At 45.4% G+C, this 15,817-nt stretch overlaps 1 protein-coding gene across 2 annotated transcripts in view; it reads left to right on the top strand.

Moving 5' to 3' along the window:
- Nucleotides 1-619: 619 nt before the first annotated feature.
- The window catches only part of GRB10 (growth factor receptor bound protein 10), a 145,474-nt gene continuing 130,276 nt past the window's right edge, over nucleotides 620-15,817 (top strand). The window contains exons 1-2 of one of the 2 annotated variants that reach the window (XM_071454839.1): nucleotides 620-806; nucleotides 906-1,139. The gene's annotated coding sequence lies outside the window, so the exon portion shown is untranslated. The remainder of the gene's footprint in view (nucleotides 807-905; nucleotides 1,140-15,817) is intronic. The other variant, XM_071454847.1, reaches the window with a different exon arrangement.

Genomic DNA, 15,817 nt, shown 5'->3' with positions numbered 1-15,817 from the left:
TTTCCACAGTCCGAGTTATTTGCAAGGTACTTGCAAATCGGATGGCTGGGAGCTACCGTGGTGAAACAGCGAAGGTCCCAGCGCACAGAAGTTCGCAGCAGCAGTCTCTAGTAGCGCTAGCGGCAGCCTGAGGATGCCGGGAGGGCAGGGCGCTTTGCAGTACGCAGGAGCTCTGAAGAGCCCACCGTCCTGCCGGCACACGCCGGGAGCCCGCTCCGTGCTGTCTGGAGCGCAGGAAGGAGAGCTGAGATACTTGCCCTGCGCAGTTTTGCGGGGAAAAACGTGAGAACAGGACAGGACCGTCGAGGTTAATGAAAAAGTCCGAACACAAATGTCTCGCGTGTGCAGATGCTCTGCTGGTTTTAAAGCCAAACCAGCCCTTCCCAAGAAAAGCACGCGCCGGTGCTACCTGCGGGTGAGCTTTTGTTAGAGGGCAGGAGACCCGCCACAGCCCCACGATGTGCCGGCCCCAGCGCCGCTCGCCCCGGGACGAGGGAGGGCGGGCAGGGGCGCCGCCACACCGCCCGCGGCCGCCGGGGCTCCCGGCCGCCCCCTGCCCTCGGCGGGGCGCGGGCCGGGGCTGCGGCTGCGTGCGGCGGGGGCGGGAGCAGGGCGGGAGCGGGGCGGGGCCCGCCGGGAGTCAGCTGGGCGCGAGAGGAGAACGCGGCGGCGGTGGGCGCCGTTAGCACCGGAGCCGGCGGCGGCAGCAGCAGCAGCGCGGACAGGCAGGCAGAAGTTTTCTCCGCAGATCCCTCCCGCAGCCCGGGGACGCCTTGCGGAGGCGCGAACGTCCCTGTTCGCGTTGGGTGTGTTTTGCTTTTTTTTTTCCCTTCCCTCTTTTTTTTGTTTTTTTACTTAATTGCCTTTTTTTTTTTAATTGTGTGGTTTTAAATTTTTTTTTTCAGTTTTAATTTTTTCTTTTGTTACTGTTGGTTTTGAGGCGCGTGGCTCCGAGAGCTCGCTCTCCCCCGCCCGCGCCCCACTGCACCGCGCCGCCCGGAGGATCCCCCTCCCCGCCCGCGCTCCCGTCCCCGCCACCGCCGCGCACGACCCTTCCCCCGACCCGCCGCGCCCGCCCCAAACTTGGCGGGTGCGCGGCGCCCGGCGGGGACGGTGCCGGCTGCCTGCCCGCCCTGCAGGTAAGGGGCCGGGGGGCGGCGCGGGGCGCGCAGGGGGGCGGCGGCTGCTGCCCCTGGGCAGCCGCAGCGGGGTGAGGCCGGGCCGGGGTGGGTGAGGGCTCGCCGGCTTCTCGGTAGCGGAGGCCGGTGGGAGGAGGAGGAGGAGAGCAAACTTCCTTTTCCTGGGGCCGCCGGCGAGCCCCCCCCACCCCCTCCCCACAGTGCCCGCGGGGAGCGCCCCCCGCCCGGCGCGGAGCCCCCGGGGTCGGACGGGGTTCGGCCGGCGGCCGCGGGGCTCGGGGGATCGGCCCTTTTCCCCGACTCGGGGCTTCCTTGCCGCGTTTTGTTTGCTCGCCTGCTGCGCGCCTCGCCCCGGCGGTGCCGGGAGCCGGGCTTTCCCGTCGCCCCGCGCTGGAGGAGAGCGAAGACCTGCCCCGCCAACTGCTGGTGGTGCTGCTGCCGCCGAAAGTCCCCGGTATTCCCCCCGCTCCCTTCAGGGTTTGCAGGAGGGCTGGCGGATGGGCAGTTCGCAGCAATGCCACCCCGGGGTGCTGCCACCTTCCTGCTGATGTGCGGCCGTGTGCCCGCCGGAGAGCGGCCCTGCCGAGCCCCGGCCGTGCCCACAGCCAGCCCCTCGCTGGTCCGGGAGACCCTTCCCGGGGGGCGGTGCGGAGCTTCCCCTGCCCCACTCCCCGCCGGGGAGAGGCGGGCACGCATGGCTCTCATTGTATAACCCTGGTGCTGCAAGCCGGGGCTGAAACTGTGGCATCTTTATAAGAACAGTTTGCAGTTAATTGGTTTGGCAGATGAACTCCTGCACAATCCTCTTGCCCGCTTCTGTTGCTCGAGTGCCAGCGCCCCCTCCCATCCCTTTCTCCCTTTTCCCCGCTTTCCTTTGAAGCGTCGCATAACTCTGTATTGCCAGCAGGATGGAAAGTGCTGATTCAGCAGCCAGGAGCCCCACTCCATCTGAAGTGGTGGTCTGCCTGAAATGCTCCCATTTGTTGAAATGGGAACATGTGTTGCTGGTATGTCAAAGCAGCATTGATCAGGTTTTCTAAAACAGACCCAAAGAAGGTGCCTTGCTTTTCTCTCCACCAAGGCAGAATGAGTTTGGGGTTGGGGCAGGATACGAGGGATGTGGGCATCTGCCACCTTCAGTTAGGCTTCGAAGGGGCAGCTGAAATTGTTTTGCCTCTTAAAGGTGCTTATGTGTTTTAATGGAGATGTTGTGGGATGTGTAGCAAGGATGCATTAACACTCCAGCTCCATCTATTCCTGAGTTTTGATGCTAGTAGTTGTACTTACAGCTCTAGAAAGGGTACAGAGAAGGGCAACAAGGCTAATCCTAGGATTAAAAGGAGTGAGTTATGAGGACAGGTTAAAAAAAAACCCACCACAAACACATGGAGATTAGAAAACCTGCTTGGAAAAGGGGAAATATGCTTGAAACTTTAGATGAGAGCTCTGGCTGTGCTTCATGATGCTTTTGGGCTGAGGCAGGGTGCAGGAGCTAAGCAGGATGTTCTTCCCGTGCTGTTAGTCTTCCTCCAGGGCTTAACCTCTCAGAGCAGCATAAGAAGGAGAGCTGTTCCAGAGCTGTATTCCTCTGGCTACCTTTGTACAGGTATACATTAATATCAGAGCTTCTTGGGTTTTCTTTCTCTAACACCGGACTCTTTAAAATTCAGCGCAGTGTAGAGCAAACAGCAGAGCCTGAAGAGCACTGCTTGGTAGCTTTCCTGCAAACAGTAAACCAACAGAGCAGCTGACCCTGACGCTTGCCTCTGGTGCTTGTTATACCATGTTCTGGTCTGATTTATTTTCTTCACTTGGACGTTATTTGTTCTTAAAGTAGGTCTTGTTTGCCCTGGCTACATATTAAAGATCTTGTGGTACTTACATGGTTTTCCTTGGTTTTGTTAATCAAACTATCCCTTCTCTTAGCACTGTGTGAATTGGCTTTTATCCTCACATACAGCCCCACCTGGATTTCAGAAGTGTGTTCCTCTGTTTTTTAATGCATAGTCCAAAAGCTCTGCCTAAGTGCAAAATGGATTTCTGCATCTCAGTTCTGCTGAAGAGTATGGTGTGCACTCTGTAAATAAAACAAGTGTTTGCAGCCCTCTGTCTTGGGAGTGCTTAAATGACTCTAGCAAAAATCGTTGTGAAGGTTTTTTAGAAACCTTTGGTCATGTTCTCATCTGTGCTTGGGATGTAAATGGGCAAAAAGTGTCTGGATCTTTCTGGCAAAGGTATCCTTCCAAGGCAGGGAGTTCCCAGCTGGCAGAGGAGAGGCATAGCTGGGTCATGCACTGCTTCTGCCAGCAGCACCAGAGTGTTGTGCTGAGAATTTGTTTTCTGACAGCCCCAAGCGAGCAGATGTCCCTCTGGACTACCAAGCACCGTCAGCTTCCCTGGGCACAGGTAGCAGTGGCAGCAGGCAAACTGAGGGGCTCTGGGCTGGTGTCACTCTGGGTGGGACCCTACTGTTGCTCCCTTTTGCTGTGCCTCTCTGCATGTGGAGGTTGTGGAGGTGATGGTGCTAAATGAGGCCAGATTTTTAGGTATAACTTCTGCCTAGACCAGCTCAGCTCTGTCTTAGGAAGTGTGTGTATATGTTTGTGTGTGAAATGCACTCAGGTGCTTCTTCAGACCACTGAAATGTGGGGTGGGGAAATAGGTGGAGGGGTGCCTTTTGATGTCCAATGGTATGCATTTTTAGGATGCATTTAAGTATTTGCTCAGTTAAAATTTTCACTGGTTGCAGCAAACATTGTGGTGAAGACCCTTACTATTTTCTGCTGGCCTTTTTATTCTAAATCTCTGAGTGGAGTTTATTAATGGGGTCAGGGGAAAAGCTTCACTTTGTGCTAACATTTCTGTCCAAACTAAGACTAAGGAAGCCTGCTTTTCTTTGGATTTATCTCAGCTATGAGAGTATTGTTGCCAGTTCACAGTGCAGTGTTTCTTAAGCGTGCCCACCTGGCCCAGTGTTTTCATAAACAAGGAAGATAACTCCTGAGACCTCTGCCTCTGTCAGGCTTGCATGCAGCTTGCCAACTGGCTTGGCTACAGTGTGGTTGCATAAGCCTCCTTCTGTAGGAAAGCAGGCTAAGAAGTTAGGATTGTTTTTCTTGGAAACTGGACCTGCTCCTGGCTATGTCCAAAATATACCAGTTGCAACTCTTCACCCAGGGAAATCTAGGAATGGAGATCCTTTACCAAAAAAGTTGAAACCCCACAATCCTTTTTAGGAATTAAAAGGAATGAGGTTTCCAAGGAATCCCTTTATTAGCATTGAGCTTTATTTACAGGTTTGCTATCTTTACACCCTGCTGGTCAGGAGAGCATGTTGCAATCTAAACTTGGATGTGGCAAAATAGTCTTGATTCCTATTACTTTTTCTCCCAGACCAGTGGTTGTTTTGAAACATAATATTATGAAGTAAACAGATGCTACCTCACTGACTTCTCTTTCTTTATACATGTTGAACTGTGCACTTCTGAACTAGTCCTGTGCCAGGTCTTTCCTATTCTCATGCCATCTGTTGAACTGGATAGGAGTTCTCCCTTTAGCTCAATAGGGGTCCTCTGTCACATTGGGAATGTGGAGAGCACTATCCTAGAGAGCCAGATTCCACTATGAGAGCATCATTAAAGAAAACTGATCATCAGTGTGAGGCATCCTGTCTACAGACAGTCTCTTAACATCTTTAGTGATGAAACAACTAGAACAGCTTGACTTTAGAAGATTTGGTTTGATATATTTGACATTCCCTTTTCTTATATGCTTTATTCCCCTGGATACCATCTTGTCAGCAGGTATGTGTGTAGAGAGACAGACACTATGTTTTTCATACAGGTCCATTCATCTGAAAATGGAGGTCATGGTTTCTAGCAGCTTTTGGACTTCAAATGTCCGTAGGAGCACTGAATATCAGTGCCAAGGTATCCTAAAACTTTTTAATAAAGAGATCTTCACATTCACACTAATGTGCCTCCATTGACTGAAAACTTCCTTCTCTCTTTGCCTTCCTAGGATCTTCCATAAGTCATAGATGGATCAGCTTGTACAGAGCATATGGACATGGCTTTTAGGACTGAGGGCATTGAAAGTTCATCCTCTGCTTTAGAGTACTGCCCTTGTGATAGTTCTGTCTTTGCTGGTCTCTGTAAGAGGAAAGACCAGGGAATTCTGTTACTGGTGAGGAGTCACTCACAGAAATGTGAGATTATGAGCACTGGGTGAGTTACTTTCCCTTAGAAGGTGGCAGCAGCTTTATGGATGCTGCTTGGGTTTTTACAGGCAAACAACCTGTAGTGGCACTGACCAGAGACTCAGGTGTGGATTGAACAAAAATATAGTCAGGATGAATAAGGATGGGTTCTTCAAAGCCCAGCACTAATGCTCATTTACAAGTCAAGAGAGCTTTTAATGAAACCTGCTAACTGCATCCCAATTAGTTAACCCATGGGGAATGCAGATTACCCCTCCTGAATGGTTACAGTAAAAGCTGTCATGAAGATCAGTTGTTTTAAAGTGGATGATCTTTTTAGCAGAGTAGGACACCTTCTCCCATATCATGGATAATACAACATGTAACTATTGCTGTAAATTAGTGGGAGGGACCTTCTTCCTGAATCCTTTCAGAAACCTTTGGTAAGTCATTATATCCCTGGGTCTCAAATGATAACTTTGGAGTGAGTAAAATGTTAGAGGAAAATGAGTAGTTCTCTGACATGTGATATGAAGTGAAATTACAGGTTATATCAAGCTTGTAGATTGCCAGACTAGATCTGGAATAATCTAGGCACATGGCATGAAAGTCTACCTCATTGATGCTGGGAGAGGTGAGATGTGTCTCTTGGAATTCTGCAGCTTTCATGACTGCTGTCTTTGAGATTTTGCTGTTTCAGGTGCAATATTTACTAGAATGGTTTGAACTCTTCTTGGAGAAAGGATCAGCAGTGATAAATTCCCCCTTTACCACATGATGATGGAACAGACTCTGTTTATTCTTTCCTAAAGTGAGAACTGGGAGGAGGGTGAGGGGGGTTGAAAGTCTTGATTATATTATGCGGTGTATTTCTGAAAAGAGCTTTGGGACAATGGTTGATAGTCATGGTCCTTGGATGCAGAGGTGATGAGTGCCCTAGACAAGTTTCCTGGGAACATTATGGCTATCTCTGCATTCTCTTCTTGTGGGCAGATGCTGTAGAATATCTGAGAAAGAAACACAGTGCCCTGTTTCTGTTGTATTCTTTTGTTGGACTCCAGGGGAAGACTGCAAGAGCTTTTCCCATTATCTTACCCTCCTGCTGTTGAGCTGTCATCCTTAGGCCGAAAGCAGCAAGTTGAGCAGCTATGTTGATCTTAATGCCCAACAATTGTGTTAATGGTTGCAATATTAACCATTGGACAGTTTTGTTGCTCTAGCTGTAATATTCAATGTATTTCTCAGCAAGTCTGTTTCAGCGTTTTTGGAGGCCAAATCCAAGGACCATGGGGACGTTCCAAAAAAGACTGTTTTGCACAGACAGGGATGAATGGGGTAATTGTAAACACATGTTTGGTTAAACCACTAGCAAACCAACCTCTCATTCTTCCCAGCCTCCATCAATGCCAGCTTCTACTAGCTCATAACAGGACAAAAATAGGAAATGACTTTCCTGGCAGACAAACCATAGAGGAAATACCATACCATCCTGTTGGAATAAACCTATAGCCCAGTGGGAAGGAGCTCTCTTGCTGAGCAGCAGTGGGGATTTCTGCATTTGTTCACACAGTAAACATCAGAGCGTGGTCCATCCACTCCCTTCACGCTCTTGCTACAGAATTTGTGTCAGCAGAGAAATCTGAGAAACTGAGTGTCTGCATCCAAGCTGAGCCTGTGGTTGCTGAAGGCAGCTAAGTAAGGGTGGATAGTACTCCACGAGACCAGTATCATTCTTCCATTATGAATCCCTGGTGAGAAAATCAATAAGCAGGGAGAATGTGTCAGTCTCTAGAGTCTTTTCATGGTGGAGATTAGCACTTGATGAACACTTAGAGACTTCTTTCAGTGCCCAGCATCTAAATTCTCCCTTTTGATGACTTGATCTAGTGGCTGCAGCTCTGTCCAAACTCATGTTGTTGGTTTGAAGCATAGACTAAGCTTTCAGAAGTTACTTTTATACTTTGCTTAACTTTATTTCTAGCTCTTCTTCAGGTATTAATTTAAATTTTGAAACTGTGAGGAAGGGAATCCATTAAATGTCATCCAGATCTCTTTCAAGGCTGATGTTGCTGTTAGTGAACTATCTGTGGTTCTGTGATTCTGATTTAACACTTAAGCATATTTTTGGCGAGGGAGTTGCAAATGGGCTTTGTATCTGTGCATGCTTCATATATTTGTGGATGTCAAAACTAACTGCCAGCAAGGATTTGAATCCTTTACTAGAGAAAAAATTACTAGAAAAATTTTCCCAGATACTGACTTTATTGGAGGATGGTAGGACAAGGTAGTTGTATATTAGAAAGGATTGGAGCAGAAGTTTTCAAGGCTGAAATAAAAATGGGGAGGTGATTTTTTTTCCTCCCTGCTTTCTTCTTTCCTTCTTTTCTGTGATGTTCATGTCTGCCAAACTACTAGGTACGGATTCAGATAGGAGAACATTCTCTCCTTAAATGGGAATTGAGAGAGGGGGTGAGAAGGACTGGGGGAAGGTAAAATCTGTAGGTTGGTCTTGCTTAGTGTACTGTTAAAGCTCTGAGCATCCTTGGAAAGGAATGAGGAGCTTTTATTATATCAAAGCACAAGTGTGGAATTAAACTTCAGGGAGTTGGAAAAGCTGAGAATTCAGAAGGCTTTGGCACAAGACAAAAATATCACAAGCTTTCTTAAAAGGCCTGCTTTCCCTTCTGGCTCAAATGTATTAAAGTCCATTTAGCAGAATGTTAAGGGAGAAATATGTATTGTGAGACCATCGATTATTTCTGACTTAATGTCTTGTGGGGGATCATTCTTCATTCTAATAGCTGCTCGTGCTGACATCACCCGAGATATCAGGGGATTATGTCAGAATTCAGGCCTTGATATTGTGCAGAACAATGGCTCAAGTGCTGGCAGATGTTTTCTTGGTGGGTCAGGTTGCTTTTGTTTATCCTGTCCATCTCTAACTGTGATGTTCCAGTTACTGTACATGGTCACAGCAAGAGATGTAGTAAACAATTTCCAAGAGAAGCTTATCTCTGCAGTGCGATGGTGAGGACAAAGTACTTCTTGCCTCTGCATCTTATGCTAGAGGCAGATTTACCATCATCTAGATGCACAATACATGCATTTTTAATGGTTTATGAAAAAGCTCACTAGCTGTAACATTGGTTTCTTTTGTTTTGTTCTGTTGTTTGTTGTATTATGTTTGTCATTCCAGGAATTCTGAACTGAAGTTAAAAAGTTGAGTCCAAAAGCAGGTGGGTTTGGTGGTGAAGGTTTTTTTTCCCTGTTCTGTTGGTTGGTTTGTTGTTGTTTTTTCTTTTGCTTTTTCCCCCTCCCTGGCTGTTGGGCACCTAGCTTTATTATGAAGGCCCTTGTGGTTTAACCTGTCAGGCAGCTAAGCACCACACACTTGTTCACTCATTTTACCCCCACATCAGTGGGATGAAGAAGAGAATTGGAAAGAAGGCAAAACTCCTGGGTTGAAATAAAGACAGTGTAGGAGAACTGAAAAGGAAGGTAAAATAGCAACAGCAACTGAAGAAGGGTATACAAACAAGTGATGGATGATTATTGTTGTTGCTCACCACCTGCTGATTGATGCCCACCCAGTCTCCCAGCAGCAGGCCACTCCCTCTCCCCAGTTTTTTTGGTCAGTAGGATGCCATGAAGTATGGAATATTCCTTTGGACAGTTGGGGTCAGCTGTCCTGGCTGTATCCCTTCCCAGCCTGTTGTTCACCCCAAGCCTCCTCACTGGTGGGGTGAGAAACTGAATAGCTGTTGACTTGTGTGGGCATACTTAACAATAACTACAACACTGGTGTGTTATCAGTATTATTCTCATCCTAAATCTGAAACACAGCTCTATACCAGCTTCTAGAAAGAAAATAATTCTACCCCAGCTGAAACCAGGACAGCCCTGTGATGGGAAAGAAATTGAAATAGCCCTTTGTGATGCTCTAGAAATGAGTAGACTAGAATGTTACAGTCCATGTGTGATCTTCATGAGCTGATTATTTTGATATACTTTACAGGTAGGCTGTTAGAACATTACAGGTAGTCATCACATTTAGCAGTTGAAAAGTTTTCGAAGAGGCATTGTGTTAATTTTCCAAAAGGCTTCAAGAGAATTGATCAGCAAGACTATGAGATTAGCTGTAGGAATGGAGAGCAAATGCTGTTCGAGTTGCTGACATCTCTAATGTGTACTCAGACTTATTTCACATTTGGCGTGCATTTTTTTGTTCTAGAGCTGATGCTGATAAAGGTCAGGAAAAATCTCTGTGGCGTTCCTTGCTAGCAAAGGTGGATTACACTCTTAACACATGGGAAGTCAGAGGAGCATTGCAAAGGCTGTTGCAGCTGATGCAGTTAAGGTGTGTGGTAACACTTGTAATGCCCGGTTGAGTTGCTGGATAATTTTCTTCCCCAGTGTGCTTTGAAAAGCAGTGTTGGTACAGCCTTCAGTAGGAGAATGGCATTGCAAGGTGTCTTGCTAGTCTAAGCCTTAGGTAATTTTGGTAAATGTGTAATTGATCCTCATTTACTTGGAAATTATTCCACTTTTCTTCCCAGGAGCAGGAGAAGTTCTCACAGGTGTTTGGAAAATGGATGATTTTGAAAAATTCAGTGAAGGAGTCCTGTGCTGTAACAGCCTTTGTTTTGCTTGTATGCATCTCTCAGAACTTCTTGGGTCCTTCATGTCCAACAGTCCAGCTCTTCCTTAGCAAGATTTATTCCCCAGGGGTCTCATTTAAAATTCACATAAGCTAAGGTGACATATCTGTAGGTGATGTGAAGTTGCCTTTCAGGTCAATTTGACAGTGCTTGGTAGAGTTTCAGGAAGATACAACATGTGCAGCTGTCAGAGAGGCAGGTCACTTTTACCTCTTTGAGTATTTAAATACTAATTTTTTTGTGTGTGTGAAAGCTCTACAATTTGAAGAGGTGAAAAAACCTTTCCCTGAGAAGAGAGGCACATTTTCATTTCTCAAAGGACGTGGGCTATGCTAAGAGCTGACTGCTACCGAAAGCTGACAATGTTTTGTTGGAGTGTTTGGGTGTCTTCCTGTGGGCCAGCTTGGTGGCTCACTATGTGTGTGCATGGCTGACTCTCTAACTGGGTAGGAAAGCTATCCTGTGTACTTGTTTTTTCTGGAATTGGTTTTCTTCTGGGTTAAAGGATGGGATCAGTTCTTGGAAGCATGGGGTGGGGCAGCTGAGGTGAGGTGCTCTTCCAGGGAAAGGAAGAGAAATGAGAAAGAGAAGAATAGATCCCATCTATCCCAATAGATCTTTTCAGTGGCAGCAAACTGCTGGGCCAGCTTGCAAGCCATCAACTTATTTTTTTCTTTGTGAATTTCAACAAATCTTATGGAGCTTCACAAACAACCAAGCTAAAGACTAAACCTGGCTTTGTAGAGGGTCTCCAGAGCCTGTCAGTATTTGTAAGGTCTACCTGTGAAAGGGAGTTTTCTGCAATATGTGGGGGTTAACCTTGTGTTTGATCTCTTTGCTGCCCTGGAATGTGGATCAAATAGATGTTGTGTTTATTCATGTCTTTTTAATTTTGCTTCTTTTTCTAATAAAATGGATCTGTGGTGCTGGGTTGTTTTCTTAAAATGAATATGAAACGTGTCAGGGCTAGGTGGCGTTTTTTATTGAGCAACTCAGCCATAACAAAAATGTTACTCTTGCTCTTGTACATTTAAAGAAGATAAAAATAGCACCTTCACAGTTTCAGGAGATTATGTAAGGTGTGTGTAGCTGTATCTTATTATATGATCATCATGAAACAGAGCAACTAAGGAAGTAACTGGTAATAAATCCATCATTCTTCATATTATGAAAAATAGTAAGCATGATAGCTGTTCAAACACCAGAGATTTGGTTGACTTACTCTGAAACGTAGTGGTAAAACATATTTGTTTCAGACCAGTTACCAGCTGAAATGTTTTTTTTTCCTGGAATGTCTCATCTGTTCCCAGTCTCAGAATCCCAGAACTGCCTGTGAGCTGGTTCAGCCGTTCTGCTCTGATCAGGAAGGGTTTCTGTAGCCAAAGTCAAATAAAGGCATTTGAGGTGACTGCTCTGGTATCTGCTGGGAAATGGCCTTGATGGCTGTGGGGCAGATCCTGCCCTTGAACACCTGGGATTCTTGAGGGGCTGCCTTAGAGCTGCAGTTTCTCAGCCATGCTAAAGCTAGTCTGCTTTGGCCTGGAAAAATCTCAACCAAACAACAATTCTGCAGACTGAAAACCAGAATGAGTTCTTCTGTAATTTCAGTTATTATTCTTGGCTGTGGTAAATGGGAAAAGATTTTGGGGGCAAGATGACATGTCATGGATTTTCTTCGTTTTACCAAACAGAGTTTTGGAAGACTTGGAGTTCAGGTTCTTGGGTTCAGGATTGCACAGCAGTGACTGGGGTTTCTCTTCAGAAACATTTCTGAATAGTTTTTTCCATAATTTTAGCACAAAAATGGTTGAGTTTTGACTAGCTCAGTCCTTCTGGCTGAATACCAGTTCCATTGTGTGTTGACTCTTGGATGGATGGAAGAGTTTTCTCAGCCTTTGTTGCAGGGACTTGCCTCCATCTAGAAACAGTTTCTGTCTTTTGCAGGGTCCTTTGGGAGTGACAACATGTGTATTAAATATTCTTCCCATACCCTGTGTTTTACTTTGAGCACTCTTCAGCTGCTGACTGAAGTTCAGGTTTTATAGCAGATGCTACTTATGATGCTTCAGTTGCTTGGCATAGCTGTGTCAGGTTTTGGGGCTCTTGAGGTGAAGGAAGTAATGAATGAGCAGTAATTTCATGGGCACACTAATGCTGTTATGTACAAATAGCAAGTTTCTTCCTCTTTTTGGGATGTCTGGCCAACTTGTATGCTTGCCTTCAGCCATGTCATATCTGTACTGACCTTGGCAGTGGTTCAGAGAAGATTCATAAAGCCAGAGAAGCATTCATGGGACAAGTACTTTTAAAAATTAATTGTTTTATTTATTTTTCTAAAGTGTGTGGGTACTGAAGCTTTCTTCCTGTGTGCAACTGTGGCTCGTCTAAAGTCAATGTTTGACTACAGACCAAGTGGTGTGGTCAGAGTGAATTTTTTGCCTAAGCCTATGTTAGAGCCATAAATTGTTGCATTGTGTGGGTAATGATGCTTTCATCCAGTACTTGGTCTTAGTCACCTCTTCTTGCCAATATCCTCTAATTCTGCAGTTGTGACTCTGTGAAACCAAGCAAGGAAGTGTGTGAGGAGCTCGAGAACTCTTTAAATCCTGACTTAGTGTCTTGAAAACCTGGAGATTTCCAAAGTGGAATATATATGTACACTGGATCTATTACTATATTATGTAGCCCTTTTATGGTGTCTGAGGGAGGTGTATCTCCTCTGCAGTTCAATGCATGCTGCATCCAGCACTTCTTTGGAAGCCCTGGGACCCTAGGATGAAGCCTTTCAGCAATGGAGTGTATGCAGGGCTGATTTGTGCTGAAGTTCTGAATGGGGCTTGGGTGGTGTGGGAGCTTTTTAGGGCTGTGGCTGTGTGTGGATCTGAGAGGCTTGGAGGAGGGAGCTTCAGGTTAAGTCTTCCTAGAGTCTTCTGGGATCCTTTTAAAAGTAGTGCTGTAATGGGGTGACTCAGGATACCTGACACCTTAGCCATGTCAAATGAGGTCCCTAGAAAATCAAGAGACTGAAAGGCTTTATTAAAAGTGATTTTCACCTGAGATGCTGTCTCTGAAATCCATTAGAGTTTAAAATTAACCAAATAGTCTAGGTAGCTTAAATGAATTTTAATGAATTTCTGCCACTTTTATAAGAAGACTCTTATTTACAACCTTGTTGCTTTAAGTGCAGCCTGGATTACAAGTGTTTTATTTTATCAATGGAGATGATTTTGTAGCATGGCAGTAATCTTCCTAAAGGTTTGCCTGGTCAATGAAGAACTAACAGGATTTGTATAAAGCAAAGCAGAGCAATCTAAAGTAGCTGTATCCTAAAGCTGACCTAACCTATAAAGCTTTGAATTTTCATATCCTCTTCCACTGGGATACACCACAAAGTCTCCTGCTCTTTTGCATCCCGTAAGAAAGAATTGAGCCATCCCATTATTAGGGAGGAAAAACTGAATACAGGCAAAAGATCTAAAATTTATCTAAGAGTGTAAATGAAGGCCAACTAAAATGGTTGGATGTTTGTTAATTGCGATACATACTGAAAAAGACATATCAGAAGCTATTTCAGTCTGCTTTTGAGCATTTGATTGAGCAGTTTCTAAGTGACCTCTCTGCTCATATGTGTGTTTTGTAGCACTGGGGAGGAAGAGGGGAAGCTGCTTTAAAGGGGCCATGCTGAGAACCTAGAAGAGAAGGTGCAAAGAAGGGCAATATTGATACAGCTCAACTTTTTCATCCCCATGATCTTTTGGAGTTCTTTCCCCTCCTCGTAGTGCACCCACTTCTCAGCAGTGTGAGATGAGAAGGAATCAAATTGACTTCCATTGCCACATGTGGCTTTCTAGTGTGATGTAGAGAAAAGGCAAAGTAGGCTGCACCCCCACCCTTCTCTGGTGAAGATGATGTGATGGGTGGGGGAATGTCCTAACTCACAGCATGGCTAAATCATGGCTCTGAAAATCATTACTGATATGATTATCTCTTTGGAGTAATGCTAACACTTTTCTTGGAGCTGCTGTGAGGCATCTGTATGAGAAAAGCCTGCAGTTTTTGGTGGATGTTTTGCCTGTGTGATGGTTTTATCACTCTGTGTTTGCTCCCACGTCCCAGCTCATGGAAGTTAAATTCTCTCAGAGATGATGGTTTCTTCAAAGGTGGAGGAAGTGTTATGAAAAAAATGGGGAGAGAAGGAGTATTTATACCACAGTGCATAGTAAACATCCTGCTGGTGATACAGGTAGCTAAGTTGTGTCTAAAACTTGACCTGGCTTTGGTCCTGATATAAACCCCAAGTGTTCCTTTGGAGTGGATGTTTATGTGCCATGTCCTGTGGCCTGGTGGCCATTTGGACAGTCAGGGATTCCAAGGATAACCACATGGTGAGGCACTAAACAAAAATGCTTCTGCTGAATGCAAACAGTGGTGCAGTTGAACTCCATGAAATGGCAATGTGTGCTTACCTTTCTTAACTTCAAGCGTCTACACCTATGGATTTTATTTTTTAAAACCATTTTATTTTTCCTTCTTCTGTTTTCCAGCCCTGTTAGTATTTAGGAGTGATGAGTGCTTTGCCTTTGGGGACTGTCAGCCTCATGGTCCAAGATCCCAGTATCTGCAGTTGTAAATCTGCAAAGTGGAGAGCAGAGAGTCATTCCTGATAGAGAGGGATGGGCACTGCCACTAATCCTGTAAATCCACTGTGGGTCCCTCCCATGCACAGAAACCTGATCTTAACTCCTGCATCTTAACATCTACATCTCCTTCCTTTGCTGTGATATTTACATATAATTCCTACTTCTTTAAACAAGAGGGAGTTGGATCTAGTCAGATTTGAGGAAAGCTGCATGAGATAGCCTTATGAATATTTATCTTTGCATCAGCATCTTACTCAGGGATACTCAAGAAAAGATGACAAATGACTGTCTTTTTGACATGCACAATATAAAGCAAATGCAATTTCAAAGCTTCCCTTAAGCCTCTGTGGCATGCTTAAATATCTTCCAGTTGCACAGTTAAAGGCTGAAATAATTCTTGTACCCTGGATTTGTGAGATTTGTGAAATGCCTATCCCCAGCTACTTCCATTGATGCAAATGGTGGAGGTCAAACTGGTGTGTGGGGAGAGGGGCTGAAGAGAGAAAATTGTCTGAATATGATAGTGATTGCAGTTGTGTCTAATCAGAGTTCATTTCCTGTAGATATTCCCAGAGTTTTGCATAGTGAGAACAAATGCAAATGCAGTTTGGAATACACTGGTGGTAACAGTCCATGAGCTAAAAAAAATTGAAGAGATTAAGGTTTTGTTGGTTACCCCTGCCCCCCCTCCCCCTGCCCAGCTTCCAGAGATGCTTGCTACTGAGTAAGTGTAGTGCCAAGCTTCAGAATGATAGGATTGCACCTTGCAGTACCTTCAGAATGATCGGATTGCACCAGTTAGTTTGTGCTGGTTATCTTCCACCCTCTTCTGCAAGAAGAAATTTCTCTATTCCTTGTATCCTTCAAACACCTGGCAGGCAGTGGAACCATGAGATTTTGATCTACAGCTTGTAGATTGAAGCAAAACATTAAAAAATACACATGGCATTACAGTAAAAGTGGCGTTTCTGCTATTTGTCCTCCAGAATGAGACTGAAGAGCAAAATTCATAGGGCTGAGGGTGTGGCCCATGTGTCTCTCTGTTGTCAGATTCTGGTTTATTTGTGATGTTAGGATATAGCTGGATCCGTGTATCAAGAGAGGCAAGTGTCAGTGTTATGCTTCTTGAAAAGGTATTTTGACACCTGAGATTTTTAGTTGGTTGGGGGTTTTCTTGTTTTT

The sequence above is a fragment of the Agelaius tricolor genome, unplaced genomic scaffold (genome assembly GCF_023055355.1).
Source record: "Agelaius tricolor isolate 1412-34295 unplaced genomic scaffold, bAgeTri1.0.p SCAF_2, whole genome shotgun sequence".
Classification (NCBI taxonomy): Eukaryota; Metazoa; Chordata; class Aves; order Passeriformes; family Icteridae; genus Agelaius; species Agelaius tricolor.
Note: the sequence above shows the minus strand (reverse complement) of the source record. Positions and strands in the feature narration are given on the sequence as shown.